Source organism: Alligator mississippiensis, chromosome 2 (genome assembly GCF_030867095.1).
Source record: "Alligator mississippiensis isolate rAllMis1 chromosome 2, rAllMis1, whole genome shotgun sequence".
NCBI lineage: Eukaryota > Metazoa > Chordata > Crocodylia > Alligatoridae > Alligator > Alligator mississippiensis.
In genome coordinates, this window is record NC_081825.1 from 153,149,399 (window position 1) to 153,167,853 (window position 18,455).

At 43.6% G+C, this 18,455-nt stretch overlaps 1 protein-coding gene across 5 annotated transcripts in view; it reads left to right on the top strand.

The window, feature by feature from the left end:
• CCSER1 (coiled-coil serine rich protein 1) overlaps window positions 1–18,455 on the top strand; it is a 1,487,243-nt gene that overhangs the window by 244,313 nt on the left and 1,224,475 nt on the right. The window lies entirely within an intron of this gene.

Consider the following 18,455-nt stretch of genomic DNA (forward strand, 5'->3'; position numbering starts at 1 on the left):
TCTTACCTGACATGGTTACAAGGAAATTGATTGAGGTATGTTGGTCAAATGCTGGAACAGACTACCTGGAGAAGTTTAGGAATCTCCATCCCTGAAAATTTTCAAGAGCAGGTTAGATAGACACTTGACTGGGATGGTTTAATCAAGAATGCTTCATTGAGCAGGGGTCAGGAGTACAGGACCTCATAAGGTGACTCCAGCCTGTCTCTATGATCCTGTGTTCACATAGCAGCCTTTCTGTGAGGAAAGTCTGAATAGCTATCCTATACTATCTCAGCAGAGAGCAGAGTACCTAGGGAATATGGGCACAGAATGACAGTGCCAGCAGCTAACATGCCACTTGTAACTTTTTACAGTTCAAAGTACTGGGAGCAAAACTGGATATGCAGGGACAGTGTCCATCCAAACAGCAAATGAATAGTGCTGCAAACTGCTTATAGGGAGATGGCTGTTTTGTGCTCAGGCATTCACTGTAATAGTCCTACCCACTTCACTCAATGTTAAAATAACCAGCCTTGCATTTTAACATTTAAAAACAATCATAACAGTTATATTGGGCTGCTGAGAGATTTCTGTAATTTACTGTTGGCTGTTTACTCAGTTCCATTTATAAATTAAATGAATAGAGGCATTGCACTTAGGGACTAGTATTTTCCAATATTACAGCTTGTTACCTGCAATTTGCTAAGCATAAGCTGGTCGATATTTAAAACAGGTCCCAGTTTTAGTACTGATGTTACTGTAGTGTATCATTAGAACCAGGCAAAACATTATACTGTAGAAGTTTTAGGGAATGTTCTTGTGTAGTACTTCTGTGAGAATTTGATTAATATGCCATATTATTTTACAAGTGGAACCTCTTATTCAATTGCATCTCATCAAAAGACATGTTTCACACTGAGCCATGTATGATTTCAATTTTTTTTTTTTAATTAACTTTCTCGTGAGCGTTTCCTTGAATGCCCTTCTTAATCTACAAGTTGCTCTTAAGCCTTCCCCTAGTGAATATGCAGTTGGTATTTTCATCTCGGTGACTAAGTATAGACAGTCAAAAAGCCTGAATAGATTCAGTCTTTGCAGGTGAGTTTAAAATGCAGAGATTAAACTTAGAAATAACTGGACAGACATTCATTTTTGATTCAGGAAATGCAGACACATACCTGCAGTGGCTCAGGCCAGAAGCCAGGGAGCACTAGATCATGGCTCCGTGGCATGTAGCCAGCATGGACTGTGGTTCAGTTCCTCTTCCTGCTGTCACAACCCAAGGGTGTGATTTTGTGTGTGCGCGCTTCGGCACTGCTAAATTATTTCCCGCCACGAGGAGCTTTCTTTGCAGGGTGCATTTCTCAGTTGCAAAGAGAAAACCCCGGTACAAAGGAGTTCCCGCCACCCGCATGCAAATTTGTGTCTCACTATTGGCCAGTTCTAAATTATTCCCACGTGGCGGCTAGCGATTGGCTTGCAAGCCGTATAAGAGGCTTGAGCGGTTTCCGCTCAAGTTGGAGGACTCCACAACCATCTCGTGGAGGAGGACTTCACGTCTCGTGAAGAACTCTAAGCGCTGCGGAGCCTAACGGACCCAGCGTGTGCCTTAAGAACGCTATAGGGGTCTGATCAACCTCTGGCCTCTCCCCGTTGCCGAGCGTGATCCCTCGACGAACCCCTTCCCTGCGCGCTTGTTCCACGGAGCCTAGCAAGCTTCGTGTGTGTGTGTGTGTGTGTGTGTGTGTGTGTGTGTGTGTGTGTGTGTGTGTGTGTGTATCCAGAGCTCTGTCCGAGTTATTTCAAGAGGCTCAAGTTTTCTGTGGGTCTTGTCTGAGTTCGTGTTGTGGAGCCTAGCAAACTCCACGTGTCTGTCTGTAACTGCAACGCAAGCAAGTTTTCCTGCCTGCACTGTGACCATCTACGGTGTAAGTAAAATAATCTTTAATCAACCGCTACACATCCATGCCTAATTCTAGTCTGCCGGCCTGCATTCCCTGACCCGCATGCCAGGGCTGCTGGCCACAGCCCACCGCGCGCCCCCGAGGGCCTCGGACCGCTCCCGGCCCGCACACCTGCTGCCCCTGAGGTCTCTGGGATTTGCATTCCAGAATCACAGCAGCAGGACTTTGCAGGGTTGCTCATCACTTCTTCCTCCTTCCAGGTGCCTGTGGGATTTGTAGTCCACAATCACAGCCAGTGGTAAAATTTTAGCAGGCTAAGGCAGCTCTGTACTTGGGGGAAGGAAAATTTTAACCCCCCATCCCTGGCCCCAGACCCAGCTGGGGTTTGTCGGGGGGGGGGGGGGGGGGGATGGGGGCAGTCCCTGTCTCTCTCCCAACCCTTCTAGGACAGAAGTTTCATAAACCGGTCTGACCCAAATCAATTAAGTCTGATACTACATTCAACCAGGTTCATCTTAAACCAGTTTCAGCCATTTTGAAACTGGTGTATGTGCACTGAACTTCTGCTCTGTTACAGGTTTAAACCAGTTCCTGATCACTTAAACTGGTTTATGTGCAATTTCTGTCCCGAGCCAGTATCATAGAAACTGAAGTGCATTTTTATATGTCTCCTGGTATTGATGGCATCAAGCCATAGAAGTTGTATAAAGAATCATTCTGTAGAAACTAGGTAGCCCATATGTTGTACTGACAATATCTGCAATGTTTTTTTAAATAAATCTCATTTCAGGTTAGAATCATTTTAAAATTCAAGGAAAAACAAACAGCAAAATTAACAGCATATATATATATATATATATATATATATATATATATATATATGTCTGGGTGTGGGTGTGGTATGTTTTTCTCGACAGAGATCCTTATGCTATATTTGGATTCTCAGTTAGACCATGGTCCTGGAAAAGGATTTGCAAGGACATGCTTTAATTCACAGAGTTGATTCCTATGTGATTCTGTTCAGGTCCACATTTGCAGGTTCCTTTATAGATTCAGAACTGTAGGCACTTGCACGTATATGGCTATTTTATGCTTCCGAAACTTATGCTGCCAGACTTAAATTGTAAAGTTTAGAAATACAGGACATAATCATTTGCTTATCAGGTTTGAAAATGAGGCTAAACTCGTATGTGTACAATAGCTAAGCTTGCCTTCCCATAGTCATGGGGAAGGAAGCTATGCAGAAAACATAAGGATCAAACCCTTTGCACTAAAAGGGCTAAAAAAATATAAACCAAGTAAAAACACACACACACACCGCAGTGGTAAAATATTATGGGAAATTATATCAATTTGTTTTCAGGCACATCACATAATGCACAAAGCATATTTGGAGCAATAAAAATAGCCGCTTGCTTTTATATAACCTCCATTAGAATAACAAGTGCTAGCATAATAGCACTGGTTCATCTTCTCATTTTCTTGTTTATGAAAGATGGAAGATTAAAGCTCTTTTGAAAAATATGAAGTACCCAATTATTTTTTATAGCTGACACTATGCATGCCCAGAAAAAAATGACCACTTCCAAACTAAACTTCTTATAAAAAATTCAAAGCTCTCCATTTAAATTACTTGTGTATATTACACATGACCAAAAGTACGATCACTGCTAAATTCAGCTGCTTATAAAAAATTTAAATACTTCAGTACTCGTGTAACTTCTTTTTAAATTGCAGAAGCCCAGGACTTAATCAATTTTGATTTGAGAGACCAGTTTAAAAGGCAAAATCTATAGAAAACCACCAGGAGAGAGTTTTGTTTCAAAAGATTTAAAAATGGAAATGAGTCGGTCTATTTGAAAAGTCTGAAACGTAGTGATTTGAATTTTATATGTATGCTGTCAAAACTCTATGCCATATTGTTCAGACACAGAAGTCCAAATTTAGATGTCCAAAATAATTTCTCTGCCCTTCACTGAACACTTAAGTGCTCAGCATCTCCAGAATCAGCCTTATTTCAACACTGAAGTACAGACTTAAATGGATACTTAAGTTTGAACATTTTGTACCAGACTCATTTGATTTTAAACTAACAGGGGTGGTGTAAATCAATTATTCTTGTTGATTTTATGGTAATCTGAGGATCAAGTATTTGACTCCACCTTGTAATGGCAAACGTAACAAAATAATCTTTCCTCCCCATCTTAATATCTTTCAGATAGAAAAGCAAACAATACGAACTAAAAAATAACAACTTTACTTTTAGGGGTGAAGCATATAATGAGATTTGTACTGCCTCTTTTGTGTTGAGAACTCCTGTGTGCTAAATTTAGAAGAAATCAAATGTTATGTTATTGGGTAGGAGTTGATTCATTCAAAGTTCAGAATGGTAATAGCTCCTTCCTGCCCTCCTCTTCTCTCCTCCGCTCTAATGTAGTATCAGTAGTAATAACAGCAATAGCAGTAGTTAGCACTTGTTATGTTATACTGTTACCAAACATCATAAAGTGGGGACTGGGGTTCCCCTTTCAAAAACACCTCCACAAAGCACCACATTCATTTATAGTTGTCAGATTGGTGAATGCTAGCCCTGGTGGGTCATTTACTCAGCCATTATAGCATAGTGTTGGTTATTATGAGTCTGCAATGCATATATACTTGGTAAGTCAGTCATAGAGGATATTGAACTTTGTGGTGGCCAAAATGAACACAGAGTAACACGGTCATCATTTTTCAAATGTCTCTGCTGCTCTGTGTAACATTGGATGTGGATGAGATCACATGCTCTGTCACCTTTTCTTGGTAAGTTCTCCTAGTGCTTGTACTTTTAGGTGCTAAGATTCACGTTTCTTAGAAGCTATTGGTATAAGTTAATAATATTTCTGTTACTGCTATTAAAGGAGATGTTCTGTTTGCAAAACTAGAATAAAGATATATTGCCTTAGCTGAAAAGCTTAGAAAAAAAGGTGAGATAAGGCTCAGTGTTTCAAGCAATAGAAAGCGTGGGGCAATTAGTGATGAAAAATAAGATAATGTGGAAAGATTCCTCAGAGGAGTGGATTGTAAGGAGAAGTCATGAAGAAAAGCCTTTGCAGACAAGTAGGGTCCCTTTATGAATTATAAAGTCCATAGCCAGGAGTGGAAGAGAGAAACTAGGGATCATCACCTCCTCTATTGGCATTGTTTTTATTCCAACTTGTTTCTATTGTTTCATTGTTCTCTCAGCCTTCTCTCATGGCAATGTCTGTGCTCCAGCTGCAATTCTAATGGGTTGGATTTTGTAACACAATAAAAGGCAATCAGTATTATCTAACAGCAGAATGCCCCATGTTTCTTCCCTCCCCACCAAACTTTAACAAGAATAGATGGAGGAATATCTAAAAGAGCTCATGTTTGAAATTAGTGTACTTCCAGTAGCTGAGTTGAGCTTATTTGGATGCTGTACAGCAAATGAAGTGGGAAAACTCCCCTGCCTTTTCACTGCAGGTCTTCTCAGGGATATAAAGCACTGAACAGCTTTTTCTTTTCTTTACTATGTATGAAATTGATACTATGCTGTAAGATTAATGATATCATATAGAGGAAATCCCTAGAAATCCAGGGTAAATGTTCTTGCTCTGAGGACACAAAAGTGAGCAAAGATCTTAAAATAGTGGTATGGTTCAATGGCTTAGACATGGAAAAATAGAAGTTTCCAGTTCTGACAGATTCCTGTTGTGACTTTGGGCTTGTCAGCTTACCTCTCCACCTACGTTTTCTGACTGCATTGTTCAGAAAGAGGTGGTATTATTCTGCTCACACACTGTATCTGGCCATTGTGAGGATGAATACAATAATTCTATAGAGGAGGGAGTGAAAAGCACTACTGGATACAAGCACTAAATATTATTCAGCTCAGGTCTTTTTAGTTCTTTTTATACACTGTCTATAATCTGAAATGTTGAAAAATAAGCCCGATATAGTCAACATGATGAGTCTTAAGGGTACCTCTTTATTACGCTACATAAATTAGACATTTAAAATATCTTTGGTGCTGAATTTGTTGTATAATAATTAACTTACTGGTTTGTAAAGCAGGAACCCATTGACTGTTTATGGGAAGTGACCACCTTAATTTAACCTTATTCATTTGATTTTTTTCCCTAATGGAATAGAGCTTTTTTAATTCAAATATTGATTACTTCAATATGTAATGGAGCACTTCATCTCCAGTGATGAAGGTAGAGAGGAATTTATTAAGGCAATTTAAGTTTACATGGATGAAATCTGTGCATGCATCATATATAGCCTATTGAAAAATTAATATTTGCCTTATATATATATATATATAGTTTCCTTGCTGTAAAAATGCTGCTTTTGAGAGTAAAGGTATTTTCTGAAAACTCATGAATAGCAGTTATCCAAAAATATATTCTAATTGCTTAACTGTATCGGTGTATGCTACATCCAGCCATCTCATAACCTCATGTTTGTGTAGGTGCTTAAAATTTTGTACAGAGTGAACCCAGTGAACTAAGTGGGATGGCCCACTGTAGAGGATATTAAGCCCATATGTAAGTCTTCAAAAGTGCAAATGTGCAATACTGATTTCCTGGGTATCCAGGTTACCTTACAGCATCCATCATCGTTTTACTTGAATATCTGTTATATAGCCACAGACACTATTGTGCTTTATATTCAAAACTTCAGTATTGGTTTAACATGTATGAAGAGGTTTGATTATTTCATGCTGTGTATTTCAGTTATGGGGTTGATGGGTAATGAATTACTTTTCTTCACTTGCTGGAAAATAAGGAAAATACTTATTTCCACAGGAGTATTCTAGGGTTTCACTAGTGAATTATTATGTTTTGGGCTCTTAAAAAATGTTTGTTTGTTTGTTTGTTTGTTTGTTTTGGGGTAGAAACAGGCCATGACTTACTATTTTGATACAGGGGAACACATAAATCCAGCCCTGTTTTAAAAGGCGCTTAAGCAGGGCAACACCTGCTGCTTCATTGCTTTCAAGATCTTTAACACGTTCCTAAATCAGTGTTTCCATATGTTAAAAGGTTTTGTTTTTTAGAAGAAATGATGAAAAAATGTACATGAATCTAATACCCTTTTTTTGTTTTATTTTATCAGATGGTTTTGTTGATGGCATAGGCCATGTTTAGGTCTACTAATATGATAGGAAGAGATCAGATATGATTTTATGAAGTAGTAATAGCTATGTCAATACACGGCACTTTTTTATTCTTCTTTTTCTGGAAAAGATCATACTTGCATATCAGATACATATATTTTTATTTAATATCATCCAGAATGAACTGTTTTGGATGAAATGCAACACACACACACTTGTATCATAACACAAACATTTATTTTTTCTAGCAGCTAGATCATTAATAAATTAATAGTATTATTTGAATTTTGCAAGTTCTCTAGGGTAAGTTGGAAATATTGTTTCTGCTTTGGATGTGGATGATGAAGTTAATTATCTTGTTGTGTTTTTATTGAGGCAAATTAAAATTGTCATACCTGACTCTGATTTTTGTTTTTCTTTTAATAAAATATTTACATTCACAGTTAGCAAGGACAGTAGATGAAAACCTAATGCATGGCCTGACCTTTTCTTAGAAAGTGAGAATTGAACGTGTTTTATAGAGTTTACAAAAGCCAGATAGCCCCTAAGCCAGTAGCTGTTGGTACACAGCCAAATGAAAATGTTGGCGTAATGGCCCAGTGATGTTAATTAGGAATTAATTAGTTAGTTGCTAAATTATTTTGAATTTGATGAACAAGCAGTGTGAAAATTCTGTAACGAGTTAGGAGCTCCTCCTGCACCTATTAATTAAAGGTAGTAATTTTTGTTATTAATATTTAATGGGGAGTAGCACAGCTGAGTTGAGATGGAACCCCATTGGTTTTGTGCATAGAATATAAGAAGCTAGGTAGCTCCAGCAGTATGATAAATACCACCGGCAACTGCTTTGTAGCAGAAGTGCACACAGAGGGTAGAAGTGCTTAAGGATGGTAAAAGACATGATGTTTGGGACAGGTAGGCATAAACTCTACAATGCAGAAGGATAAATGGGCTTACTTTTGAAATAAGGTCCATATTCAAACAGCCATAATAGAAAAGAGCATATTCTTCTTGTGGGCCATATTGCAATTGCAGGAGATTGAAGAACAGATCCTTTTTGTAAATTGGCATAGTTCCTTTGAAGCCAACAAGTTGTGTTAACTGATAGTTTGGGGTGCTGGAAGATTCAGAGTACCTCAGGCAGATGGAGGTTAGGTCATTCTGTAAATCAGCCTGTAGAGAAGAGAGTTGGCAGCATGCATATGCTACCTGTTGGCCAAGCTCTGGAGCTGCAGGGGCTTTGGCACTGAGGCAGGTTGTATTTCCATGCTTTTTTATTTTAGGCGGAAGAGCCCAATTTATAGTGCCAAATGGTGACAACTGGGAACAAAGCGTGGAAACTCTTGGGAAGCAGACCAGTTTGGGAGCTGTTCCTGGGTGCCTCACAAGGGGCTTGGTTTCTTTCTTTTATGAACAATTCAGTATGTTGTTAAGCCAGATATTGTTCTGTGTTAATGTAGCTTGATTTTTGTTTGCGTGCTTTCTGTTTTTAAACAAAAAAAGGAAAACAGCAAATACATGTTTAAAACATTGTCTAACTCCTGTTCAGCTTTTGAAAATCTCCTGTCCTCCTGTAGTGATTTACGTATGTGATAGAGCAGGATTAACTCTGAGCAGCATAGATGCAGTTGTCTTGTTAATACTGAATTTAAATCTGCGAATTTCCAAATGGAACAAATCTCACAACCCTAAAATAAAAAAGAATGTAGTGCCACTGCCAAAAGTCTGATGCTTAATATAGTTAGCACTTACCATAGTGGAATCCTGTTCCACGACTGGGGTTCTTAGTCAATATGGTAATATAAATAAATAATAATACCAAATGTGGAAGAAGCCAGACATGAGACTTGGTTGCAGCTAATGACATCCTTACAACAAAATCCTAACTAATATTAAAAAAGAAAAGAAGGAAGAAGAAATTATAGCACTACTATTCTTAATTTTTTAGTTCTTTCACATAGCAGTTCAGATCAGTGCATACCTGTTGTTCTTCAACAGCTGCATCTTTTGTAAAGATAGAGCAGCAGACAGGTGTCTGGTTGTAGCATCCTATTATTTACCATTATATATAGATTGGAAACCTGATTTTTTTAAGGTATAATTTGTGTTGAAATGAGATTCTTGAAAAGGAGAAACTAAGGTTTTTTATAATAGCCTGTACAGCCTTTATTTGAGCTACACATTTTTCCCTGAACCTCACATACTGTAATAAATCTGACACAATAAGTAGGAGTGGCAACATTTTTTGGCTGGAGTGCCAAAAAACCCACAATGTCTACCTTGTAAGGTGCCGGAGTGCTGGCATGCCACAAAAACAAAACTGGGGCGGGGAGGTGGGGGGGGTACATAGCAGGATGCACTGCATATTTAATACGGTCAATAATCATAAATGTTTCTGCACTTTTTTACAGTAAATAACAGGTTTTCTAAAAATTCTAAACCTGGTGACAATAAATAAAACTTCATGTACTGCCTTTGTACTTGTTAATTTTTTTTCTTTTTAAGTGTCTTGTAATGAGAGGGGGAAGGCAGGGAGTGAGGAGCAGGCACTGAGGGAGTCACCGTGGGCAGGCTGGTCTGGCCAGGCCCTTGGGAAGGCTGCAGCCAGAAGAGAGAGGGGGTCAGGCAGGGAGTGGGGGCTGCCCCAGGGCTCTGCAGACTCAGGCCACAGCGGGAGGGGCAGGGGTGCAGCAGCACCAGAGGTGGGGTGCAGCCACCCTGCCTGCAAAGGGGTGCTGCATGGCTGGGACAGGACTCTGGGCTCAGGGGCTTTCTGCTTGGCCTCTTTGCATGCCAGGTACAGTGCAAGTAGGAGCTGCAGCCGCAGGCTTTTCCTTCAGGCTCTGGGAACAGCTGCTGCAGCTCATGCTCAGGGCTGAACCAGTCGGGAGCCTGCAGTGCAGCAGCTCTTTGCAGTGCCTGCCCCGGCCCTGGCCCCTTGAAGGGAGCTGTGGGTGGGCAAGGCCAGGGCCCAGGCAGGCTGGGATAGCCACAGTGGCTGTTCCCAGGGTTCAGGGGGCTCCTAGAGTCAGGCCCTTGCACCAGGGACACCTGTGCCCTGCTTGCATTGTGCCCAGCATGCAGGGAGGCCTATTCCAGACCCGGAAGGCCCCTGAGCCCAGCGTCCTGCTCCAGCCAGTAGCATCCCCTTGCGCACAGCCCATCCCTGCAGAGTTTTGCGGGCCAGGCCAGGCCCCACCACAGGTGCCACTGAGCACCCCCGCCTGCCCGCCCACCACAGCTCAAGCCCGCAGAGCCCCGGGGCAGCCCCCATTTCCCACCCAGCCCGCCCCTGTCTAAGAGCCTGACCGGGTTGGCTTGCTTGCGGTGCCTCCCTCCATGCCCCAACCGCCCAGCCCTAGCACTCAGCACCCTAGTGCTGCCCCACCCAGGTGGGACAGGGTGTCTGCCTGCCTGGGCCCAGGGATCTGCCATCCTCTGGAACCCTCCAGGGCAGCGACCCTGCACAGCACTTGCCTTGGCCCTGGCCCCAGTCCTGTTCACCCGCAGCTCCTTCTGGGGGCCAGCCGGGCTGGAGGGTGCAGCCTGGGAGCAAGGGGCAGGGGCAGTAGAACACAGACAGCATCTCTGCTTGTGTTCTCCTAGCTCTGTCCCGGTGCCTGCTATGCCATGGGAACTTGTGGCTGCACGGGAGAGCCCAGAGCAGCAATTAAAAAAACCCAACCCCCCCCCCCCCCCAAAAAAAAAAAACAACAAAAAAAACAAAAAAAACCCCAATTTCCTTGCATGCCTCTCAGCGTGCCAGGAAAAATGTCTCCACATGCCACTAATGGCATGTGTGATAACTTAATTCTTTGAACTAAATAAAAGTTGTCATTCTCTAAACTGTTTTAACTCTGATTTATAGCTTCTTAGGATGCATCAGGCACTTAGCAAAGGTATCCTATAGGCTTCTTAAAGAAAGAATAACTGGCATTCTAGAAAGGAGATGATACTTTAATATGGGATATTTGCATTATCCAAAAATAGTCATATTGTGGTGTTTTGGTGGAAATACTGCTGAGAATCTTAAAGCACCAGTTGATAAAAATGAAAAGTATATGTGAGAAAAATCCTTTACAGAAAGTACTTTCAAACACTGTGCTAGAGTGAAGTTGAATGGAAATAGACTGATCATCGGTCTCTATAAAATGAATTACCAATAATTCAGTGCTATCTTGGGATTCTTGCTGATTGCCTTGGCTGAAAAACTTAAGTAATGAATTAGTAGAGAGATAACAAATGTAGCATAGGCCTTAGAAATGCTTTCTTCAGGTCATGCTTAAAGAGACCTGCCTGTGAAACAACAGAGAAATATGCTTTGTTACTGCATGTACTAAACTGTTTTGTAAATAAAGAGAAGACTTTTGGGAGTTTTGGAGTTTGTTAGATCGGTAACAGTATATTCTATTTCCTGTCACTTTCCCTTTTTTATGAAGGTGTCAAGAGGGTGTGAAAAAAATGAGTCTGATCAAAAAATTCAAATGTGGGTGCAAGTTGAGTTCTTTTGTGGTTTAACTGTCAGAGGTGCTGAGCATAAGCAAATCCCACTTTAGTTTAGTGGGAGTGTGCACATGCTCAGAGCCACAGATAATCAGATAAGTAATTTAATATTAAACATATTTTTGCTTAATAAACCGACTAGGAAGATAGAAGAGCACACTCTAAAGCTCTAAGGTCATGAGAGAATACAGCAAGGGAGAAGCATTTATGACAGTTGTCATGGAGCACTTAGAAACAAAATGTGTGTCAATATAAAATTTCATGCCCTCTCCTAGTTATGGGGTGATATTTCCTTAACTCAGGCTGGTATTATAAGTTGTCATTTATTACAAGAACTAAGACATTATTTAAATTAAACAATTGCTTTCGTTCTTCCTTCTGGAGGTCTAGAAATGTAGGTCTGTGAATGGTTGAGTAAAAGAAACATGCTGAAGTGAAACAAATCATTTGCAATGGTATCCTGGGGCAGAAATGATGAATGTAATAAAGAACATTATGACAGATTAAGACATAAACATGCTCATTTAAAACAATTGTGTATGCTTTTCAATGTTTTGGACAATAAAATCTAATAGTGTGCCAGATATTACTTTTTTCTTTTTTGTCTTTCCTGTTTTGTCTGAGATGGTCCTCTTGGCAAAATGCTCAGAAGAGGAGAGTTTTGTTTCAGCACAGGGATAGCCAGCAGGCAGCCTCCATGCTGAAGCATCCTGTGCCCCAGCCAGTCCCCCTGCAGCATGTGGAGCAGCCAGCCCGGGGCTGCTCCGATGGGGCTCCATGTGCTGCGGAGGGGCTGGCTGGGGCATGAGGGTGCTTCAGTGTAGGTGCTTCCTGCTGGCTAACCCTGCACTGAAGCACCCTGTATCACAGCCAGCAGGGTTAGCATCTACCCCTGCATGAAAAAATTCCTCAGCAGGAGCAATTTACAAGTACTACCCTGCTGCAGAGTCTATTAGTTTCATGCACCTTAATGTGTAGATGCTGAGACGTTTTTCAGCTTCACAGTAAACATCTCATTTGTATGTGCCTTATGTGATTTTCTCACTGTCCTTGCACTTAAGACTTGGGCTTAGCTCTACTCCATTGCAGATTTTCTGTATGATCTTGGGAAGTTAATAAATTTGGGTGAAACAGGGAAGTGCTGTTACCCGTATCTCTGAGAGCAGTTGCAGTCCAGTTCGTGAGATGTTCAGATACTGCCATGTGGTGTCTTGTGTGAACAATTTAAAGTACCTAGACTGATGGTCATTAGGTTTGACTGCACTAGATTCTTCACCTGTTCATTATGAGATATAGTCAATATCGTCATTTTAAAACAAAACAAAAAAACCCAGCCTTTGTAGAACATTCTGGTTATATCATTATAAGAAAACTGCTCAGTTTTCAACCTCTTAAGGCACTGACACATGTGGAAAAAAAACCCACGCTGTACTGGAAGCAGTTAATTTGACCCAGCCCACAGCGTCTGTTTAGATTGGGCGCTTTGGCAGCGCTTTTAGCTAAAGTTGATTCAATCAGCTATTAGAGAGAAGTGCCAAAAAAGCCACATTTAAGTGCCCAATCTCTGCAGACATTTGGAAAGCCAGGTGCAGTTAACACACTGCTTCTTCTGCGCATGAGCTGGGCTCAGCACAGTGTGCGCTGAATTTAAAGTAAAGCGCCATTTTTTTCCATGTCTTCAGGCAGCCTTAGTTTTCACCTACTGTATTTACTTGAATAGAAGATGACCCTGTCAATAATTAGGTTCTATGTATGGACAATTTAAAATTTGTTATAATTGTCCTAGTATAGAACCTAATTATTGGAGGTTTGCCTTGATTTTCTCCCCCTCTCTCTTCTACAGCAGGGAAAATAAATCTGGGGTTTAGACAACCCTTTGCTCTCTGCTTCTCCTCAGTGTTTTCCCCTGGTAGACTCTTCCCCCTCTCCTTACTGTCAGACCCTGCTTTCCCCGAGTACATGGAATTGAGCAGCAAATTTTAAAACAATTACCATGAAACTAAACGTGGAGGTAGCAATTTGCATATAGTACCCATGCATTTAGTTTATCAAGGGTTGATATATGTTACCATTTTTTAAATTGCTGCAGGTTTTAGCACAGTTGCTCCATACGCACACATTTGAACAGCACTTCGGTACCTATTCATACATAACACAAACTTTTTTTTTTGGTTGCAAAAATAAATGTTGCAAAGTAAACGCACACGCACTCTCTTATACCTCTACAGACTTGTCTTGTGACTGATAGAGTTCACTTGACAGTCCAAAGCACACATCTACATTTACACCATCATCATCCTTTTTACAATAACCACACCATAGTTGTGTGTGCCCATCACCAGCTCCTTTGCCCATCACAGTCAGGCAGAAAATTGCCTCATCATCCCCTCCCCCCTTCCCCTGCCTGTTTCCCCAGTCTTTCTCTCAATTGCTATCATTGGCCTCGTTGTTCTCTTCTATTGTCAAGCCTCTGAATAGTCTGTGCCAGTCTTTTCTCTTCCATGTGTTCTCTGCTGTCTTCTTCCCATTTCCTTCAAGCTATGCATGATATTAGTCCAAAACTAATGACTCATGATTTCCCACATCGTTCATTGGGCTGGACTCTACTACAGTCAACAGCATTTCAAGCTGTGGTGACCCCACAGCTCAGCATTGCTTAGTATGTGTATGTACTCCATATAACCACCACAAAGGATCCATGTGCTAATGAGCCCCCACTCATGCATGAAACTTGGTGTTCTGGTTGCAAGTCCTGGGATGCTCCAAAAACATTTATGCAAATGAGGTACAGGGCAGTCTGGTCCAGCCTCATCTAATGGGGGATGGAACCACACTAATCTTATGCTCCAGACTGAGAGGTAGGCCAACAGGAATTCTGGATGTGCAATATTGTGGCTCACCATGACTTGAAAAAGTCAGAAGTGAGTGGGACTGTGCTTATTTAGATACACTGCACTAATTGATCATTGTGGTATGTTCCCATTAGCATGTTTTCCCAATGTTGGAGATTTATAGTCATGCTCAGTGCTGGCTGCATTTAAACAACTTCATAGTTGGTTTCCATTGCTGAGCATATGCTGCTTTTGGTAGCGGTTTAATGATAAACAATGTATTTATCAAGATTTCCTTGTATGTGATTGAGATGAGAGGCTTTTTTTCCTTATAGTAGTTGGAAGGGGAAAAAAAATCTCATCTTGTTTTTGAGTAAATACGTGTTTAATCTGTTTCACTTGTTTTTGACTATATGTTAATAATAGAGCAATTCTTATGTTGCAGAAAACTCGAGAGACCATAACAGGTCAAAAATTCTATAGATTTGTATTTGAAATCTCTGGATTTATCTTGTGATAATCTCTGACAAATATTAAAGGAAAGGCACTATATTATCTGATGTAGGATCCCAACAATCATACTTTCTTCTGTGCCAAACATGCATGGCAGGAGGTGCAGTTGTGGGATCCTACATCAGATCCTATTATGCCAAACTGCCTGTGAAAGGGGGAGCCTGATCATAGGCTCCCCCATACTGGCAAATAGCAATCTTGGCTCCCAGCTGGAACCCTGTTAGTTGATTACAATTACCAGCTGGGGAAGTGACCAGGATTTTTAGCTGTGGGAGCACACAGCTGACTGGGGTTGTGTAACAGACAGTCTGGGACTCTCTGCTACTTTAAGGGAGAAAGGGCCCTGGGAGAACCCCAAGAGGAGAGAGAATGTGGAGGACAAAGCTGAAGGAGAGCTGGCCCAAATAAATGGCAACTATGAGTGCTTACTGCAGAGCTAGTTGCTGTGCACAATAGGACGATGCCTGCATGGATATTAGGAAACCTATTTCAATGCTAGTTGCTCCACAGTAAGTCTGCTGGCTGGAGATCTGCAGGGGAAAGTGGGCACTGCTACAGTTGGCCTGCCATGGAGACCAGGCAGGGAATCTAAATAGAGGACACCTGTAGCCAGCCCTGTGGAGTCACTGGACTAGGAGGAAACAACTCTCTGGACATATAAGCCTTGACCAGAGCCAAAAGCAAGGAGTTTGGCTATACAAACTGTAGGTGAAGGATCTCCTGGCCAGGAAGCTGCAAGGGAGTGCCTGATAGACTGCTGAGCTGTTTTAGAATTACCAGTGAGACTCGGGGGCACATCCATACATACATGTGCTTGTAGCAGCTCAAATAGAAGCGGTGCAAATTTGAGATGGGGCTTTTTGCCTCGGTGCAGGTGCCTGGACATGCACTTTGTTGTGGAGCAAACTGTGCCACTTGGGGAAAATAACCCTGCCTGGCTCCTCTCGGATCTGCACCTGTGCTGGCCCCAGCAGTATAAGAACCTGCCCTGGCCAGCAACTCAGGGCTACTTGCCCTCGGGAGCTTCTGGGGCCTGGGCAATTAGTATCTGGGGACACCGGCCCCTTGTGTCAGCTAGGCTGCTGAAGCAGCATCCCAAATTCACTTTTTAAAATGCCTCAAAATCCACATTCTTTCACAATTAGAGCAAAAGACAGAGAGAGGGATTGATCAGATGGGCAATATTTTATTGCTATATTTATAATGTTAAAGCAATTTGGAAGCCTACCAGTGTCTCTATCTATAATAATGAAATAAATCCTAAATATCTATGTTTGAATGTTTGCTTTTGGTTTCCTTATCGCATGTTGGGTGTGTGATGGGGGATGTGGGGTTTGCCGGAAGGGGTGGGGGGATGTGGGTGAGTGTGGGGGGACTGTGGGTGTGGGGGATGCTTAGGAGGGGTGCCCCCCCACGGGGCAGAGACCCTCCCCCCACAGCACATAGACTATCTTGCCTGTAGGGTCCCAGGCGCCCCTCTCTGGTCTCCAGCCCCCTGCTCATCTCCTGCTTGTTTCCAGCCTCCAGTGGATGGAGATGAGCAGAAGAAAGAGCAGGAGGCTGGAGACAGCAGGGGATGTCTCTAGCTCATTTCCAGCAGCTTGTCTCCAACCCCCTGCTCATTCTCATGTTCATCTCTAGCCTTGGGAGGCTGGAGATGAGCAGGGGAATGAGCAGAAGGCTGGAGAGAGCAGGAGAACAAGCAGGAGGCTAGAAACAGCAGGGGGGAAGAATCCAACTCCTCTCCAGGGGCTCATTTCTAGCTTCCCGCTTGTCTCCAGCCCCCTGCTCGGTCTCCCGCTTGTCTCCAGCCCCCTGCTCGGTCCCCTGCTTGTCTCTAGCCCCCTGCTCGGTCCCCCGCTTGTCTCCAGCTCCCTGCTTGTTCCCCTGCTTGTCTCTGTCCTTGGGAGGCTGGAGGTGAGCAGGGGAACGTCTGCAGCTCATCTCCAGCCCCCTGCTTGTCTCCAGTCTCCTGCTCTGTCTCTAGTCCTCCAGAGGCTGGAGACAAGCAGGAGAATGAGCAGGGGACTGGAGATAATTCAGGGATTCCCCGGTGGACTCCAGGCTCCTGATTGCACTCCAGCCTTTCGCACTACCCACAGTTTACCAGCAGCAGTGGTAGTAGGGGCCACTCGGGACCTCATGGCACAGCCTCCCTTGCATGGTGTGGGGAAGTGAGGGGCAGCGGGGCTCGGCCCTGGCCTTCTGGCACCCATGCTGCTGCTACTGCATTGTGAGGGTATTGCCCCGCTCGGCAGTGCACTACGTACTGTCTGGAAGCTCAGGGCTGCTGAGGCTGTCTCCCGGGGTTCAGTGCCACTCAGCCTGAGCAGCCAGAGCTCTGAGATAATACACAGTGACCCCCTGAGCCAGGCCGTACCCATGTGATGTGGCAGCAAGGGTGCCAGGCAGCTGGGCTGAGCCTCACTGTCCCCTGCGCAGGGGGGCTGTGCCATGAAGCCCCGAGCAGCCCCAACTGCTGCTGCTACTGCCAGTGAGTGTGGGAGAGCTGGGGGAATGAATGGGGGCTGGGTGGGGCCTCCCCCATGGTCCCCTCCCTCCATCTCCAGTCCCCCAACCCCCTAGTTACCTGCCAAGCTGGGTCCAGGTCCCTGCAGCTTACACCGCTGTCTGCCCCACATGGACAGACAGTGTGCTTCAGCACTGTGGCAAGGACCAGCCATAGAGACGCTCTGGATGGCTACCAGAGCATCTCTGTGGAGAACCGAGCCTTGGTTGCCCTGCTTTTTCCCCCTGGAATATTGTTTTGAACCCTGGATATCCAAGGGTTTAATTTTGCTCCATGCTGAAAAGTTGCAGTGTGGGGAATGTTTTTTTGTTCCCACATGTGCCGTGTCTCAAAGGGGTTCGAGATGCTGCAAGAGGCATGTGCACACTCGTCTGGATGCATCCAGGGAGTTTGTGGAAATATAAACCAGGGCTGGGGGTTGTGTTGATACCTAGTGAGGGTGGCCATGAGTGTTTGTTTGCCTAACCAGAAGTGGGTAGAAGGGTTTTCCTTTTAAAATGGCAGTATGCTGTTTTCCCCTTTTGTTGATGTTAGAGGGCCCAGAAATGAGAGTTAGTGTTATAGCTAGGTGTGGGGGGGTGGGGGCTCTTCTTTTAGTTATGGTTCATACTGGTGGTTTGGGTGGGACTACTAGGGGTGGCTGTGGGACTTCCCATTAGTGCCCTAGGGTTATGTGATCGCCTTGGGACCTGCTGAGGGCAGGCTCAAGGCAGACCTAGTGCAGAACCCAGACCACGGTAGAGCATGGTGCTGCAGAGACAGGGGCCAGGGGCCCGGTGCCCGAGAGCAGGCTGGAGACGGGTTACGGGCCTAGAAGACAGGGGCCAGGAACCCAGTGCTTGATAGCAGGGCCAGGGGCCCAGCGGATTGGGGCTGTGGGCCTAGTGCCTGAGAGCAGGGTGGAGACAGGGGCCCGGGGCCTGGCATATAGAGCGATGGTACAGCAGCACCTGTGAGGCATGGGATGTACTGCAGGGCCAGACAGAGCCATGTAATTAACACTTAAGGCTTATAGGTGCCCTGGGGCACAGACATGTGGAGAGTGCCCATGAAGCTCAAGAGCAGGG